The sequence below is a fragment of the Tursiops truncatus genome, chromosome 3 (assembly GCF_011762595.2).
Source record: "Tursiops truncatus isolate mTurTru1 chromosome 3, mTurTru1.mat.Y, whole genome shotgun sequence".
In the NCBI taxonomy this organism is placed as follows: domain Eukaryota; kingdom Metazoa; phylum Chordata; class Mammalia; order Artiodactyla; family Delphinidae; genus Tursiops; species Tursiops truncatus.
Window position 1 is genome coordinate 68,249,561 of NC_047036.1, and position 17,664 is coordinate 68,267,224.

The window sequence follows — 17,664 nt, forward strand, 5'->3', positions numbered from 1 at the left end:
CAAATAAACAGTTAAGGCAGCAAAGGATACTACTGCTTCTTAGCTAGGCCAAATCACTAAAATTACCATAGCCAGAGATAAATGCTACCATATTCCAGTTTGGTGTTTAATTAATTTATTTTTATATATAGCAATGACCCCTAGTCATAAAAGGTAGGACAATATGAATTCAGAGAAACAATCTCCCTTTACTTAAGCAGGAGAAACTATGACCTTCACTACTCACAAAGTTCCCAGGCTCTAAGATTCAGAAAGACCACAGTTCTTTACAAAACCAGACATCCTTTTAGTGGTTTTTCCATCTTCTATCCACTGCCCAGGCTTCTCCCAAATAACTTTCCCATCTACTAAGGGTATAATCTTTAATTCCTCTCATTTCTTATAAAGTTCTCAGTTCCATCTGGAGACCTCTTATAAGTTTAAGCCTTGTCCATTTGCTCTTCAAGTGGCTTGTGGTTATTGACACCAGCAAATCCCTCCCAAGGTATACGAAGCTTTAAAGGACAGTTTATCACATGGGTTTGCAGAGTCAACTTAGATTTTGGTCTCTCTGCTTCTTGCTTAATTTCTTAAGAAGTTAAACAAAATTATAATTATTCATCCTTTATCTCTGTTTTCAATGCTAAAATTTTCAAAACACCTAATCTGCCATATTGCTTGACATAGAAGTGTTCACTAATTTTTACCTCTTATATTCCATTCTTATTCTCTAACTCCTTTGAACAAAGCACAAGGAAGATCTCCTGACACCATTATGAATGACTGGTCTCTATCAAGTTTCACAATAATAACAACTAAAGCAGTAGTCAATCCACCATTTTTGTTATTTGGCTCTCCCATTCACTCTAGCCCTTAAAGATACTTCTGCACTACACTTACATCAATGACATTTCACAAAGTATTAAGCACCAAGTAATTGCTCTGGAAACGCAGCTATATGCTGACAATGTCATGTACAGCAAACTTTAAAATGTCTGATTAAAACACAATCTTCCTTTTATTTCCATTGTTATAAAATAAATGGCAGTTACAAGAATCGGATATATTCCATGATTAAGAGAGGATAAGGCCCAGAGATAAACCCACGCACATATGGTCACCTTATCTTTGATAAAGGAGGCAAGAATACACAGTGGAGAAAAGACAGCCTCTTCAATAAGTGGTGCTGGGAAAACTGGACAGCTACATATAACAGTATGAAATTAGAATACTCCCTAACACCATACACAAAAACAAACTAAAAATGGATTAAAGACCTAAATGTAAGGCCAGACACTATCAAACTCTTAGAGGAAAACATAGGCAGAACACTCTATGACATAAATCACAGCAAGATCCTTTTTTGACCCACCTCCTAGAGAAATGGAAATAAAAACAAATGGGACCTAATGAAACTTAAAAGCTTTTGCACAGCAAAGGAAACCATAAATAAGACAAGAAGACAACCCTCAGAATGGGAGAAAATATTTGCAAATGAAGCAACTGACAAAGGATTAATCTCCAAAATTTACAAGCAGCTCATGCAGTTCAATATCAAAAAACAAAAAACCCAATCCAAAAATGGGCAGAAGACCTAAATAGACATTTGTCCAAAGAAGATATACAGATTGCCAACAAACACATCAAAGAATGCTCAACATCATTAATCATTAAAGAAATGCAAATCAAAACTACAATGAGATATCATCTCACACCGGTCAGAATGGCCATCATCAAAAAATCTAGAAACCATAAATGCTGGAGAGGGTGTGGAGAAAAGGGAACACTCTTGTACTGTTGGCGGGAATGTAAATTGATACAGCCACTATGGAGAACAGTATGGAGGTTCCTTAAAAAACTACAAATAGAACTACCATATGACCCAGCAATCCCACTACTGGGCATATACCCTGAGAAAACCATAATTCAAAAAGAGTCATGTACCAAAATGTTCATTGCAGCTCTATTTACAGTAGCCAGGACATGGAAGCAACCTCAGTGTCCATCAACAGATGAATGGATAAAAAGTTGTGGCACATATATACAATGGAATATTACTCAGCTATAAAAAGAAACGAAATTGAGTTATTTGTAGTGAGGTGGATGGACCTAGAGTCTGTCATACAGAGTGAAGTAAGTCAGAGAGAGAAAAAGAAATACCGAATGCTAACACATATATATGGAATCTAAGAAAGAAAAAGAAAAAAAAGAAAAGAAAAAGGTCATGAAGAACCTAGAGGCAAGATGGGAATAAAGACACAGACCTACTAGAGAATGGACTTGAGGATATGGGGAGGGGGAAGGGTAAGCTGTGACAAAGTGAGAGAGTGGCATGGACATATATACACTACCAAACGTAAAATAGATAGCTAGTGGGAAGCAGCCGCGTAGCACAGGGAGATCAGCTCGGTGCTTTGTGACCACCTAGAGGGGTGGGACAGGGAGGGTGGAAGGGAGGGAGTCGCAAGAGGGAAGAGATATGGGGATATACGTATATGTATAGCTGATTCACTTTGTTATAAAGCAGAAACTAACACACCATTGTAAAGCAATTATACTCTAATAAAGATGTTTAAAAAAAAAAAGAAGAAAGGATAAGAAAGAGAAATGGTGGTGTGATAGGGTATATCCAAAGTCAGAATAAATAAACTAGGAATTTCAAAGTTGAGAAAAATCTTAATAAAAAGACTAATTATAACTGGTCTCAGTACTTACAATGCAGACACATACACAGACGTGCACACACACACTCTATACTATTCACATATTTTGTTTAAATGTACAGAACTGTTATTTTCTCACTCTCAATTTCTTTTTCTTTCTTTGCTATACCAGAAAAGGTCAGTGTATTTCTCCCACTGCTGAGGTTTTGCATATGATGTCCCTCCTTCTAAAATTCATTTCCTACTCACCTCAGTCCCCTCATTTCTTATATAACTAGCTTGCCTCCATTTTTCATGCCTCAAATTAAATATCATCTCCTCAGAAAAGCCTTACCTGACCACCAGTATAGACACTTGTCCTTATTATTCACTATTTCTTCACACTACTGTATATTCATAATATTTAGGAAATATAGCATCATGCCTTTGTCTCTTCACCTCTAATTAAATGATTTATCTGTTTAACTGTTTATTTTGTGTTACTCATATCAGGTTATAGACTCTTGTCAGAGTTTGTTCACTAATAATATACTCAGCATTCAGAAATGAAGCTACTCATCTAGTAGGCTTTGAATAGCATTAACTGAATAAACAAAAAAGTTAATCTAATTTTATATGGTATTCTATATTACTCATCAGAGATGTGAACTAATCTCTTTCATTTATAGGATGAATAACAATTTGACTCTTGTTAATATACTTTACTCAAAAAATCACCAGTTCTTTGTGAATACATTTTGCCATCTACTTTCATAGGACTACTCACTATGGATTATTTGGAAACAAAATACCCTCATTAAACATTTGTTTGTGTCTTGTCCTTGTTCTGTTCAGTATGGTTTGCTTGGCCTTAGTTCACTCTTTAGGCCTCATGCAGAGAACTGAGAAGAGATGAAAATGAAATATATTTCCCAATAGCATAAACAAGTTTGTAAAATCATATGTTTATATGTCTACTCAAGTTTATAAAAATTAGATCAAAAATCTTTGTTTTATTGAGTTTTACAAGTACGATAAAGAAATCTGTAACATTTTTACTGATTTATTTTTTCTCAATAGATTTTCTTTACTTTGTGCTGAATTTTAGTTATTTAATTTCTTCAGTTGGAAAAGATATTCAATTTTAAGTAATTAATTAAAAGATCACCAAATCTGATGTGTTACATTTCATTTATGTTACTGTGAAATAGCAGAATTCACATCACTGTCTCTTAGCATTATAAATTAAATTATTTTTGTTACAATAACTAAGTTAATAGCAAAATAATTGAGGAAATATTTTTAATGCTGTAGAATAACTCACTCTGAAGACTACAAGATTTTTGCCACAGAATATATATAAAATTGTATGGTAAGTCCCATTTAGTTTTTCTATATATATTTTCTTTTATTTTATACCACTATTTTCATATGTTCTATAGCAATTCCTCTCAATTGTGTTTTTTTCCAAAGAAAACCATAGGTCAAGCAAGTTTAAAATAAATAGCAGACTTAATAGAAATTATATTTTTCCAGTAAAAACTAATCTTAAGAAAATTTGAATTTATTTTATAAAGTGATATAGTAAAATATTATTAATAAAATAATTCATATGTATGGTAAAAAAAAAGTAAAAAAAGAAAATTCAAACCATTACATTAGAATATTAACTGAAAATTTAAATTATTCTGACCCGCTTCTTGTAACACTCCTTGATTTAACAGCATTTAGAAGTTTCTATTTTAGGTCTGGTAATTTTTAATGAAATTCTAAAGGATATCATTTTATTTTTCCTTCTTGATTTATCAATTTTAAACTATTTGTATGTATTTCCTCTACTGAAATAGGATGGATTTTGCCTTAGGGCATTTTTTTTTACCTTTTCTATCCTATTGTTACTAAATTAGTTTTTCATATATATATAATTTAATTTTAAATAATATATGTAAATCTGTTTCTTATCTCTCTAAATGAAGACAGACACCTCCATGTAAGATTTTTAAAAACGCTAGTATCCTTACATTTACCTACTCAAATTCTCCCTAACTCTACATTCCAGCTTAAGATACTCAGACCATTAAAATTCCATTGATACGGTTTATCAAATTTACAGTTTGTCCTCTTATAAAAATTAAAATACCCTTGTTTTGTTACAGTTTGATTCTAACATTGAAACAAATAAAGAACATTTACATTTTCATGTAAATATTGTTTGTTACAAAGCTCATCGAGAAGAAAGAACAAGTATAGAGAAACATAAGCAAAATGGTACAAAAACTGCAAATTTTTTTTAAAAAGAGCAATTTATCTTTAAGTTAAATTTATCACATCTTTTAACCAGTTTATTGAGGTACTACTGACACAAAAAAGTTGTACTTATGTAGTGTATACATCTTGATGAGTTTGCAGGTAAGTATTTACTTGTCAAGTCATCACCACAATCAATGCTATAAACACACCCATCACCTCCCGAAGTTTCCTCTCCCTCTTTATTTATATTAATAATAAATAAAAATAAATGTATTAAATTTTCTTTACTAAAACTCAAGTTGCATTTTCATTTTGCTTCAATTTGGATTATACTTTTGTGCAGTTTTGTTTTTCTTGGAGTCTAATTACTTTTGATTTTTTAGAGTTGGCAAAAGAATCATAAAATATCCTCATAACACCCATGACATTTTCCAGATTCTTTATCATAGTACTTTGATACTGTTCTACATAACACTGACTGCTTTCTAAAGGGATTGCCCATTTCGTCCTGGAATGTTTTTCAGTGGGAATTGCTGTTCTTCATTTTCCATGTTCTTGACTCCCTTTACATTTTGCTGGAGCATATGTTCAAGGGATATCTTCTTCTGGAAATGACAAATATGATAACAGACACTCCAAGACCCTGCATGTCTACAAATATCTTTTTTTGTCCTTTCTGTCTTAATTTTTGCTAGATATATAATTCTAAGTTCAAAATTAATTCCCATCAAAATTCTGGGGAAATTTCTCCTTTGTTGCATACCATGGAATAACTTCAAAGAGAAGTCTGGCATTGCCTATTTTTATTGTTGCTCTTCTTGGTGTGCTATTATTTCTCAAAACTTATGCAAACTTCTCTTTGTCCATGGGATTTGAAAACCTGTTGTGCCTTTAGGAAAAGGGATTTTAACATTTATTTTTGAGTCATTTAGTGGATACATTTAATCGAATGGCTCATATTGTTTCTAAATTCTGATAATTTGTTTCTAATATTTCCTTTATGATTTTCTTTCTGATTGTTGGACCTACTTGGATTGATATTTTATATTCATGAATTTTCTGTGATATTTTTCACATCATTGACTTTTGCTCTTGGTTTAGGAAAATTTTCTCAATGTTATCCTACAAAACTTTAAAACTTAAAAAAGATCAATCTTATGATTTTAGACTTAGAGAGTTGCAAAAATACTATAAACAGTCCCATTGTATCCTCTAAGTTTTCCTTTGTGAATATTTATCTTACATAATATAGGACAATTATCAAAACTAAGAAAGTAGCTTTAGTGCAGTACTATTAATAAACTAAGAAAGTAACTTTGGTACAGTACTATTAAACAGTAGAATTTGTGCAGTTTACCTTTCCCCCCCTCCCCAACTAATAGACTTTTACTGTTCCAGGATACAATCCAGGATCTCACCTTGCATTTAGTTGTTATATCACTTATCTGTGAAAGTTCCCTGGTCTTTTCATATAGTTCAAGACCTTGAACATTCTGAACAGCAATGGCCACTTTATTTTTGTAATGTCCCTCAATTTGAGTTTGTCTAGTATTTTCTCATCACAGAACACTCCAAGACACTGCATGTCTACAAATATCTTTTTTGCCCTTTCCATCTTAATTTTTGCTAGTTATATAATTCTGAGTTCAAAATTAATTTCCATCAAAATTCTGGGGAAATTTCTCCTTTGTTGCATACCATGGAATAATTTCAAAGAGAAGTCTGGCTTTGCCTATTTTTGCTGTTGCTCTTCTTTGTATGCTATAATGTATTTTGGGGAAGGCTATCACAGAAGTGATGGCTCTCAGTGCACCATATTAGGGTATACATTATGTTGACAAATATTACTGATACTACCTTACTTTGGTGAAGTATGTATATTTAAGGATTCTACATTATAAAGTCACTATTATTCCTTTTTTAATTACTAAATAATTGGGGGGAATATTTTGACAATGCGAATATAACAACTTCTGCTTAAATGTTCACTAATTTTATCACTCACTGAGGATCTTGCCTGTAGCAGTTATTACTGTAGTGTTCTAATGATGATTTTCTCTATCCCTCACTCCTCCTACATCTATTCTTCTATAAGGAAGAGATGTGCTTTCTCCCTATTTATTTGTTCAGTTAGTTATTTATACACATGGACTCATGCATATTTATTTTATTTGGGGTTATAATCCTATTCTGGCATTCGATATTTTGTTGCTCAAGTTGTTCCAGCAGCTTTGTCCATTGAGAGCTCTTTCAGGTTGACTCTTGTGCCCTTTTAACATGCCTCCATCTATTTTTCATTAAATGTATTCATCTCTGACACTGCTAGATGCTCTAGGCTCATCTTGTAGTTTTCTTCCCACAGCCCTGAAATCAATAGTTTCACCAAGGACCCTTGAATCTTTTTATTGGAAAATTATATTTAGAAACCGAGATCTGGACATTAGGTGTACTTATTGTTATTGCTTCTATTTCTTCTTAGTGAAAAGATCTAGGAATATATATTTACCAATTCCTGCATAAATACACATCAATAATTATGTATGCATGTATGTGTGTAATCTGTCACTTATCATCTATATGTCTGTACTGATACTTACTCCGATCCAGCACTGCAAGGTTTATTCTAATTTTCCCCATTTAGTTATTTATAACTCCCCTCCAAAAAAAAAAGTCAGAAACATGGCTCTCATCGTGTACAAAACATTTACTTATTTGTTCAACCCTCTTATAACAATAGTTTTAGATTTGTTCAGCCATATCCAAGGGAGAAACACATTTACTAACTAGAGTGTTTGGATACATTTCTTTATACATTTACCCTTACAATATCTGGTCAAAACACTACTTTCCAAAATTATTTAAAATGAGATTCTTTTTATTCCCATCCCCTTCAGTATGGTTATTTGACTCAATTGTAGTTCAGTTATTTTGTCACACTCCTTCTATCTCACAATCCTGATTTTTTAAATTTAAAATTGTATATAAAAATCACTCTCTGATGTATGGTTCCACAGGTTTTTGACAAATTCATAGAACTGTATATTCACCACTACAGTTTCATGAAGAACAGTTCCATCCCAAATACAGTCTCTTTATATTCATCCTCTCCCTCTCAAAACCCAATGTGTGGCACCAACTCATCTAATTTTCTATACTTATGGTATTGCCTTTTCCAAAATAGCATATATTAATGGAATCATACAATATATAGTATTTGGTGTCTAACTTCATTCACTTAGCCAGTTACATTGAAGATTTGGGAGTCATCTATTTGTTAGAATATACAAAAGTTTGTTTATCCATTCACTGGTTGAGAAACATTTGTTTTGTTTCCAATATTTGGTGACTGTGAATAAAGCTGTTATAAATATTTAGTGTGCATGTGTGTGTGTGTGTGTGCGAACATATGTTTTCATTTGCCTTGGAGTAATACTGCTGGGTCCTATGGTAAATAGAAGCACATTCAACTTTATAAAATACTGCCAAAATGTTTTCTAATGTGGCTGTAGAGTTTTGTATTTCTAATAAAAATGTATGAGACTTCTAGGGGATTGCATCGTTAGCACCACTTGTTATTGCCAGTGTTGTTATTGTTACTTTGTTTGCTTGTTTTGGCATTTTGATAGGTGTATAGTTACCTCACTGAAGTTTTAAGTTGCAACTCCCTAAAGATTAAAAATGTCGAGCATCTTTTCATATGCTTATTTGCCATATCTCCATCTTCTTTGGTGACACCTATCTTCAGATCTTTCCCACATATTGTTTATTGATTTTTATTGCTGAGTTTTGAGATTTAGATTTATTTTTATAGTCTGGAAACAAGTCCTGAAATGGAAATTTGATTTGTAAATATTTTCTATGAGTGTGTCTCTTGTCGTTCTATTTACTTAGTAGTATCATTTGCAGAATAGTAATTTTCATTTAAAAAAAATTCAGTTTATATTTATAAAAAGTTCAATTTATCTTTTCTTTTCCTAAATAGATCATGCTTTTGGTGTTGTATCTAATATCTCTCTGCCTAAACCACAGTCAGGTAAATTTTCTCCTATAATTTCTTCTAAAAAGAACATTTTGTAGATGTTTTAGAGTTTTATATTTTTCATTTAGAACTACAAGTAATTTTTCATTATTAAGATGTCCTGAAAAAGGAGGCTGAGAGCTGTGACTGCCTGCATGGCTTCCAGATGACCCACTCCCTGGGTGGAGGGACTGGATTTGGGATGCGTACTCTTCTCATCACCAAGATCCAGGAGGCATATCTAGATAGGAACATGAACATTTTCAGCATGGCGCCCTTGCCTGAGGTGTCAGATAGGATGGTGGAGCCCTATAATACCACCTACTCGGTCCACCAGCTGGTAGAAAACACAGATGAGACCTACTGCATTGATAATGATGCTCTCCATTACGTCTGATTCAGAATCATAAAGCTGACCACGCCCACCTACAATGACCTGGACCACCTGGAGTTGGCCACCACGAGTGGGGTCATTACCTGCCTGTCCTTCCCCAACCAGCTCAATGCTGACCTGCGCAAGCTGGCATGAACAAGGTCCCCTTCCCACACCTGCACTTCTTCATGTCGGCTTTGCTGTGTTAAGCAGCCAGGAAAACCAGCAGCACTGGGCCCTGACAGTGCCGGAGCTTACCCAGCAGATGTCAGACACCAAGAATATGATGGCCACCTGTGGCCTCTGCCATGGCTGCTATCTGACTGTGACCATCGTGTTCAGAAGCTGTATGTCCATGAAGGTGGTGGACGAACAGATGCTTAACATCCAAAACAAGAAGAGCAGCTATTCTGTCCAGTGGATGGCCAACATTGTGAAAACAGCTGTCTGTGACATTCCGCCCCAGGGGCATGTAAATGTCTGCCACCTTCACCGGCAACAGTACAATACATAATATTTCTTAAAATATTCTAATCGGATGGTGGGAGCCTACAGCCGAGGGTAAGGACGACGCCCGGAGAGGGCAGCCAGGAGCCCTGGGTGTTTCTTAACAAGTCTTGCCCCTTCTGCCCCAAGGCCTGGCCAGAGGCAACTCCTGTGACTGCCCAGCGACAAAACAGGCTTCAGCAAAGCTTTGTCCAACAAGTGACTCCGAGTGGACAAAGGTGTGCCCAATAAGACCCGGTTGTTCAGAGTGGTGGACAGCGTGGAGGATGAGGTGCAGTGGTGGCTCCACCTGGTCCCGGGAGGGCAGGCAAGGAGGAGAGAAGTGAGCTCAGAAACAGGAAGCTGCTGACTGAAGTAACCCTGAAGTAACCTGCTGGGTAAGAAAAGGCAGCATCTTCAGCACCAGCATCTCCAAGCAGGAGGTGGAACTGGCCCCAGAGATGATTTCCAGCAGTTCTGAGTGGGACCGTCCTTTAAGCCCTACAACTTCTCAGCCCCCAGGATCCTCCACAACAGCGGACACCTGCACACCCTACTCAAGGTCTGCACCCAGCTCTCCGGCTGATCTTTCTGGAGTTGAGGTTCACAGGGTTGCCAACAGACCATCTCCTCAAGCAATCCTTCTGGATTTTTTTTTTTTTGATGCCCTTTTCCAGCCCCAGCATCACTCAGCACACGACTAGCATGACACCTTCTTCCTGGGATACCCAGCAGAGGCCCTGCAGCTGCCAGTGGACTATGTCCAGCAGGTCAAGCAGGCCTGGTCCTAGGTCAGCCGCCACTCATGGGGGAACAACCGGGACTGCAGGGAGCAGGACGAGACGGGAAAAGCCTGCTGCACGAGCACACACACCACGACCGTCAGCTCAGTGCGCTCTGCCGCTTCCACCCTGGGCAAGTCCATTGTGCCCCACCAAGAACCTAAACACCAACGGTGTGTTCTGGAACAAGACCTGGAGGACTCGCACCTGGCTGAATTCCACCAGATGTTAGACATTGTGGCTGACCACCACCTCATCCCAGGCCATCTCGTGGACATCATGAGGGAGTTCTTCACCAATCTGGTATCATTCATTTCAAGGCAGCCTACAATCCCTACACAGAGCCCAGCGAGGAGGCGTTCAGTTACCACCAAGGCCTAAAGAAGTGGGTGGAGGTCCGGAGCTCTGGACTCTTCTGCCCTGAGATGCTGCTGCCCATGGGGCTCCCTGAGAACCTGTCAGGTGTTGCCTGGGGCCTCTCCCTGGAGCACCTGACTATGATCAAATGTGGCATTAGCAGTGTCTGGGAGCTGGTGAGCCTAAGATGAACCTGCAGATGATGGTAGTAGTCCCTTGTGCCACCTGAGCGGCCGAACTGGGATTCAGGTATAGATAATATAATTTGTTGGGGGTGGGGGTGGGGGCAGGTGGTGGGGTAGAAGAAAAATGGAAGGGGAAAAAGGGGAGAAGAAGGCATCCAGTGGATGGCTTTCTAACTTTGTTTAAAAAAATTCTATTGAATAAATTTGGGGAAATCTATTTTCTAGTCTAATTCTGTTCCATCAGTCTGTGGATATATCTTCTTTCCAATACCATACTGTCTTGATTAGTGTAGCTTTCAAGTAAATATTTAAATTGAAATGTGTGAATCTTCCAAATTTGTTCTTCAGTTTTAAAATCATTTTTGTCAATTCAAGTTTCTTTGTCTTTCCATATAAATTTTACACTCACCCATAAGATATCTACAAAAATCATGCTGGAATTTTAATTAGGGTTGCACTGAATCTGCAGATCAAATTGTGGATAATTTATTTCCTAAAAATATTGAGTTTTCCTGTCTAAGAAAATGGTATATCTCTTCAGTTGTTTGTTGTTTAATTATTTTCATTTGTGCTTTATAGTTTTCAACACAGAGAACATGAATATATTTTTGTTAGGTTTCTACCTAATCTTTCAATTTTATTTAGTGCTACAGTAAATTAAATTTTTTAAATTCCAATTGTTTCTTGCCAGTAGGTAGGAATAAAATTTATATTTTTAGGCTGACTTTATTTACTAAAACTTGATAAACTCTATTAATTCTAGAAAAATATCTGAGTTTTTCAGATTTTCCACATAGAAAATTATTTCATCTGTGAATAGAAAATGATTATGTTGGGGGGACCTTCAATATGACGGAGGAGTAAGACATGGAGATCACCGTCCTCCCCACAAATACATCAAAAATACATCTACATGTGGAACAACTCCTACAGAACAACTACTGAACGCTGGCAGAAGACCTCAGAGCTCCCAAAAGGTAAAAAACTCCCCAATTACCTGGGTAAGGCAAAAGAAAAAACAGAGACAAAAGAATAGGGATGGGACCAGCACCTCAGGGAGGGAGTTGTGAAGGAAGAAAAGTTTCCACACACTAGGAAGCGTCTTCACTGGCAGAGAAGGGGGTGGGCTGGGGGGAAGCTTCAGAGCCACAGAAGAGAGCACAGCAACAGGGGTGCACAGGGCAAAGCACAGAGATTCCTGCACAGAAGATTGGTGCTGACCAGCACTCACCAGGCTGAGAGGCTTGTCTGCTCACCCGCCAGGGGGGTCTGGGGGCTGGGAGCTGAAGCTCTGACTTTGGAAGTCAGATCCCAGAGGGAGGACTGGGGTTGGCTGCATGACCACATCTTGAAGGGAGCTAGTTTGCCACAGCTAACTGGAGGGAGTCTGGGAAAAAGTCTGGACCTGCCTAAGAGGCAAGGGACCATTGTTTTGGGGTGCGCAAGAAGAGGAGATTCAGAACACCACCTAAATGAGCTTCACAGATGGGCATGAGCTGTGGCTATCAGTGCAGACACCAGAGACAGGCATGAAACACTAAGGCTGCTGCTGCAGCCACCAAGAAGCCTGTGTGCAAACACAGGTCACTATCCACACCTCCCTTCCTGGGAGTCAGTGCACCCTGCCTCTTCCAGGGTCCCATGATCCAGGGACAACTTCCCCAGAAGAATGTACAGCACACCTAAGGCTGCTGCAACATCACGCCAGCCTCTGCCACCACAGGCTCACCCTGCATTCCATGCCCCTCCTTCCCCCCTGGCCTGAGTGAGCCAGAGCCTCCTAATCAGCTGTTACTTTAACCCTGTCCTGTCTGGGTAGGGAAGAGAGGACTTCAGGTGACCTACATGCAGAGGTGGGGCCAAATCCAAAGCTGAACACCAGAATCTGTGCAAACAAAGAGGGAAAGGGAAATTTCTCCCAGCAGCCTCAGAAGCAGTGAATAAAATCTCCACAATCAGCTTGATGTACCCTGCATCTGTGGAATACCTGAATAGACAACGAATCATCCCAAAATAGAGGCGGTGGACTTTGGGAGCAACTGCAGACTTGGGGTTTGCTTTCTGCATCTAATTTGTTTCTGGTTTTATGGTTCTCTTAGTATTAGAGCTTATTATCATTGGTAGATTTGTTTATTGATTTGGTTGCTCTCTTGCTTTTTTATATTTATATATTTTTTTCCTTTTTTTCTTTTTGTGTGTATGTGTATGCTTCTTTGTGTGATTTTCTCTGAATAGTTTTCCTTTTACCATTTGTCCTAAAGTTCTGTCAGTCTGATTTTTTTTAATAAAGTTTTTAGTACTTATTATCATTGGTGGATTTGTTTATTGATATGGTTACTCTCTTCTTTCTTTCATTTTCTTTTTTTACTTTTCTCTTTTTTAATTTTTAATATTTTTAAATTATTATTTTAGTAACTATATTTTATATAATTTATTTATTTTCTCCCTTTTCTCTGAGACATGTGGCTGAAAGGATCATGGTGCTCTGCTCGGAAGTTAGGCCTGAACTTCCTAGGTGGGACAGCTGAGTTCAGGACATTGGTCCACCAGAGACCTCCCGGCTCCAAGTAATATCAAATGGCAAAAGTCCTCCCAGAGATCTCCATCTCAATGCTAAGACCCAAATCCACTCAACAACCAGCAAGCTACACTTCTGGACACCCCATGCCAAACAACTAGCAAGATAGGAACACAACACCACCCATTAGCAGAGAGGCTGCCTAAAGCCATAATAAGTTCACATACACCCCAAAACAAAATGGATGCGGTCTTTCCCACCAGAAAAACAAGATCCAGCCCCACCCACGAGAACACAGGCACGAGTCCACTCCAAGAGGAAGCCTACACAAGCCACTGAACCAACCTTACCTACTGGTGGCAGACACCAAAAAGAATGAGAACTACAAACTTCAGGCCTGAGAAAAGGAGACCCCAAACACAGTAAGTTAACCAAAATGGAAAGACAGATAAATACACAGCAGATGAAGGAGCAAGGTAAAAATACACAGATCAAACAAATGAAGAGGAAATAGGCAGTCTACCTGGAAAAGAATTCAGAGTAATGATAGTAAAGATGACCCCAAATCTTGCAAATAGAATAGAAAAAATACAAAAAATGATTAACAAGAACCTAGAAGCACTAAAGAGCATACAAACAATGATGAACAACACAAAAAATGAAATTAAAAATTCTCTAGAAGGAATCAAGAGCAGAACAACTGAGGCAGAAGAACGGATAAGTGACCTGGAAGATAAAATAGTGGAAATAACTACCACAGAGTAGAATAAAGGAAAAGAATGAAAAGAACTGAGGACAGTCTCAGAGAACTCTGGGACAACATTAAATGAACCAACATTTGAATTATAGGGGTTGCAGAAGAAGAAGAGAAATAGATAGGGACTGAAAAAATATTTGAAGAGATTATAATTGAAAACTTTCATAATATGGAAAGGAAATAGTCAATCAAGTCCAGGAAGCGCAGAGAGTCCCAAACAGGATAAATCCAAGGAGAAACACGCCAAGACACGTATTAATCAAACTAGCAAAAATTAAATACAAAGAAAAAATATTATAAACAGCAAGGGAAAAACAACAAATAACATACAGGGGAATCCCCATAAGGTTAACAGCTAATCTGTCAGCAGAAACACTGAAAGCCAGAAGAGAGTGGCAGGACATATTTAAAGTGACGAATGGGAAGAAACTACAACCAAGATAACTCTACCCAGCCAGGATCTCATTCAGATTCAGTGGAGAAATTAAAACCTTTACAGACTAGCAAAAGCTAAAAGAATTCAGCACCACCAAACCAGCTTTACAACAAATGCTAAAGGAACATCTCTAGGCAGGGAACACAAGAGAAGGAACAGACCTAGAAAAACAAACCCAACACAATTTAGAAAATGGTAATAGGAACATACATATCGATAATTACCCTAAATGTGAATGGATTAAATGCTCCAACCTAAAGACATAGACTGCCTGAATGGATACAAAAACAAGACCCATATATATGCTGTCTACAAGAAACCAACTTCAGACCTAGGGACACATACAGACTGAAAGTAAGGAGATGGAAAAAGATATTCCATACAAATGGAAATCAAAAGAAAGCTGGAGCAGCAATTCTCATATCAGAAAAAATAGACTTTAAAATAAAGACTATTACAAGAGACAAAGAAGGACACTTCATAATGATCAAGGGATCAATCCAAGAAGATATAACAATTGTAAATATTTATGCACTCAACATAGGAGCACCTCAATACATAAGGCAAACGCTAACAGCCATAAAAGGGATAAATGACAGTAACACAATCATAGTAGGGGACTTTGGATGGACAGATCATCCAAAATGAAAATAAGTAAGGAAACAGAAGCTTTAAGTGATACATTAAAGAAGAATGACTTAACTGATATTTAATAGGACATTTCATCCAAAAACAACAGAATACACTTTCTTCTCAAGTGCACATGGAACATATCTTATAATATGTTATGACAGATAGATCTTATCTTGGGTCACAAATCAAGCCTTGGTAAATTTAAGAAAATTGAAATCATATCAAGCATCTTTTCCAAACACAATGCTATGAGACTAGATATCAGTTACAGGAAAAAATCTATAAAAAATACAAATACATGGAAGCTAAACAATACACTACTAAATAACCAAGAGATCATGGAAGAAATCAAAGAGGAAAAAAAATACCTAGAAACAAATGACAATGAAACACGATGACCCAAAACCTGTGGGATGCAGCAAAACTGTTCTAAGAAAGAAGTTTATAGCAATACAATCTTACCTCAAGAAACAAGAAATATCTCAAAAAAACAGCCTAACCTTACAATGAAAGCAATTAGAGAAAGAAGAAGAAGAAGAACAAAAAAAGTTAGCAGAAATCATAAAGATCAGATCAGAAATGAAGGAAACGATAGCAAAGATCAATAAAACTAAAAGCTGGTTCTCTGAGAAGATAAACAAAATTGAGAAACCAGTAACCAGACTCATCAAGAAAAAAAAGGAGAAGACTCAAATCAACAGAATGAGAAATGAAAAAGAAGTTAACAACTGACACTGAAGAAATGCAAAGGATCATGAGAGATTACTACAAGAAACTATATGCCAATAAAATGAACAACCTGGAAGAAATGGAAAAATTCAAGAAAAGTAAACCTTATGAGACTGAACAAGGAAGAATAGAAAACATAAACAGACCAGTCACAAGCACTGAAATTGACACCGTGATTGAAAATCTTCCAACAAACAAAAGCCCAGGACCACATGGCTTCACTGGCAAATTCTATCCAAAATTCAGAGAAGAGCTAACATCTATCCTTCTCAAACTCTTCCAAAATAGAGCAGAGGGAGGAACACTCCCAAACTCATACTATGAGGCCACCATCACCATGATACCAAGACCAGACAAAGATGTCACAAAAAAGAAAACTACAGACCAATATTACTGATAAAAAGAGATGCAAATATCCTCAATGAAACACTAGAAAACAGAATCCAACAGCACATTACAAGGATGATACACCATGATCAAGTGGAGTTTATCCCAGGAATGCAAGGATCCTTCAATATACACAAATCAATCAATGTGATACAACATATTAACAAACTGAAGGAGAAAAACTATATGATCATCTCAATACATGCAGAAAAAGCTTTCCACAAAATTCAACACACATTCATGATAAAAACCCTTCAGAATGTGGGCAAAGAGGGAACTTACCTCAATATAATAAGAGCTATATATGACAAACCCACAGCCAACATTGTTGTCAGGGGTGAAAAACTGAAATCATTTCCACTAAGATCAGGAAAAAGACAAGGTTGCCCACTCTCACTACTATTATTAAACATAGGTTTGGAAATTTTAGCCACAGCTATCAGAGAAGAAAAAGAAATAAAAGGGATCCAAATTGTAAAAGAAGAAGTAAAATTCTCACTGTTTGTAGATGACATGATACTATACAGAGAGAAGCCTAAAAATGCCACCAGAAAACTACTAGAGCTAATCAATGAATTTGGGAAAGTAGAAGAATACAAAATTACTTCACAGAAATCTCTTGCATTCCTACACACTGATGATGAAAAATCTGAAAAAGAAATTAAGGAAACACTCCCATTTACCATTGCAACAAAAAGAATAAAATACCTAGGAATAAACCTACCTAAGGAAACAAAACACTTGTATGCAGAAAACTATGACACTGATGAAAGAAATTAAAGATGATACAAACAGATGAAGAGCTATACCATGTTCGTGGATTGGAAGAATCAACATTATGAACATGACTCTACTACCCAAAGCAATCTACAGAGTCAATACAATCCCTATCAAACTACCACTGGCATTTTTCACAGAACTAGAACAAAAATTTTCACAGTTTGTATGGAAACACAAAGGACCCAGAATAGCAAAAGCACCCTTGAGAAAAAAAATGGAGCTAGAGGAATCAGGTTCCCTGACTTCAGAATATACTACAAAGCTACAGTAATCAAGACAGTATGGTACTGGCACAAAAAACAGAAATATATATCAGTGAAACAGGATAGAAAGCCCAGAGTTAAACCCACAC

General features: G+C 36.9%; 1 pseudogene; it reads left to right on the top strand.

Annotated features, from left to right (window-relative positions):
* Positions 1-9,010: 9,010 nt before the first annotated feature.
* On the top strand, positions 9,011-11,116 carry LOC101339666 (phenylalanine--tRNA ligase alpha subunit pseudogene; annotated as a pseudogene).
* The last annotated feature ends 6,548 nt before the right edge of the window (positions 11,117-17,664 follow it).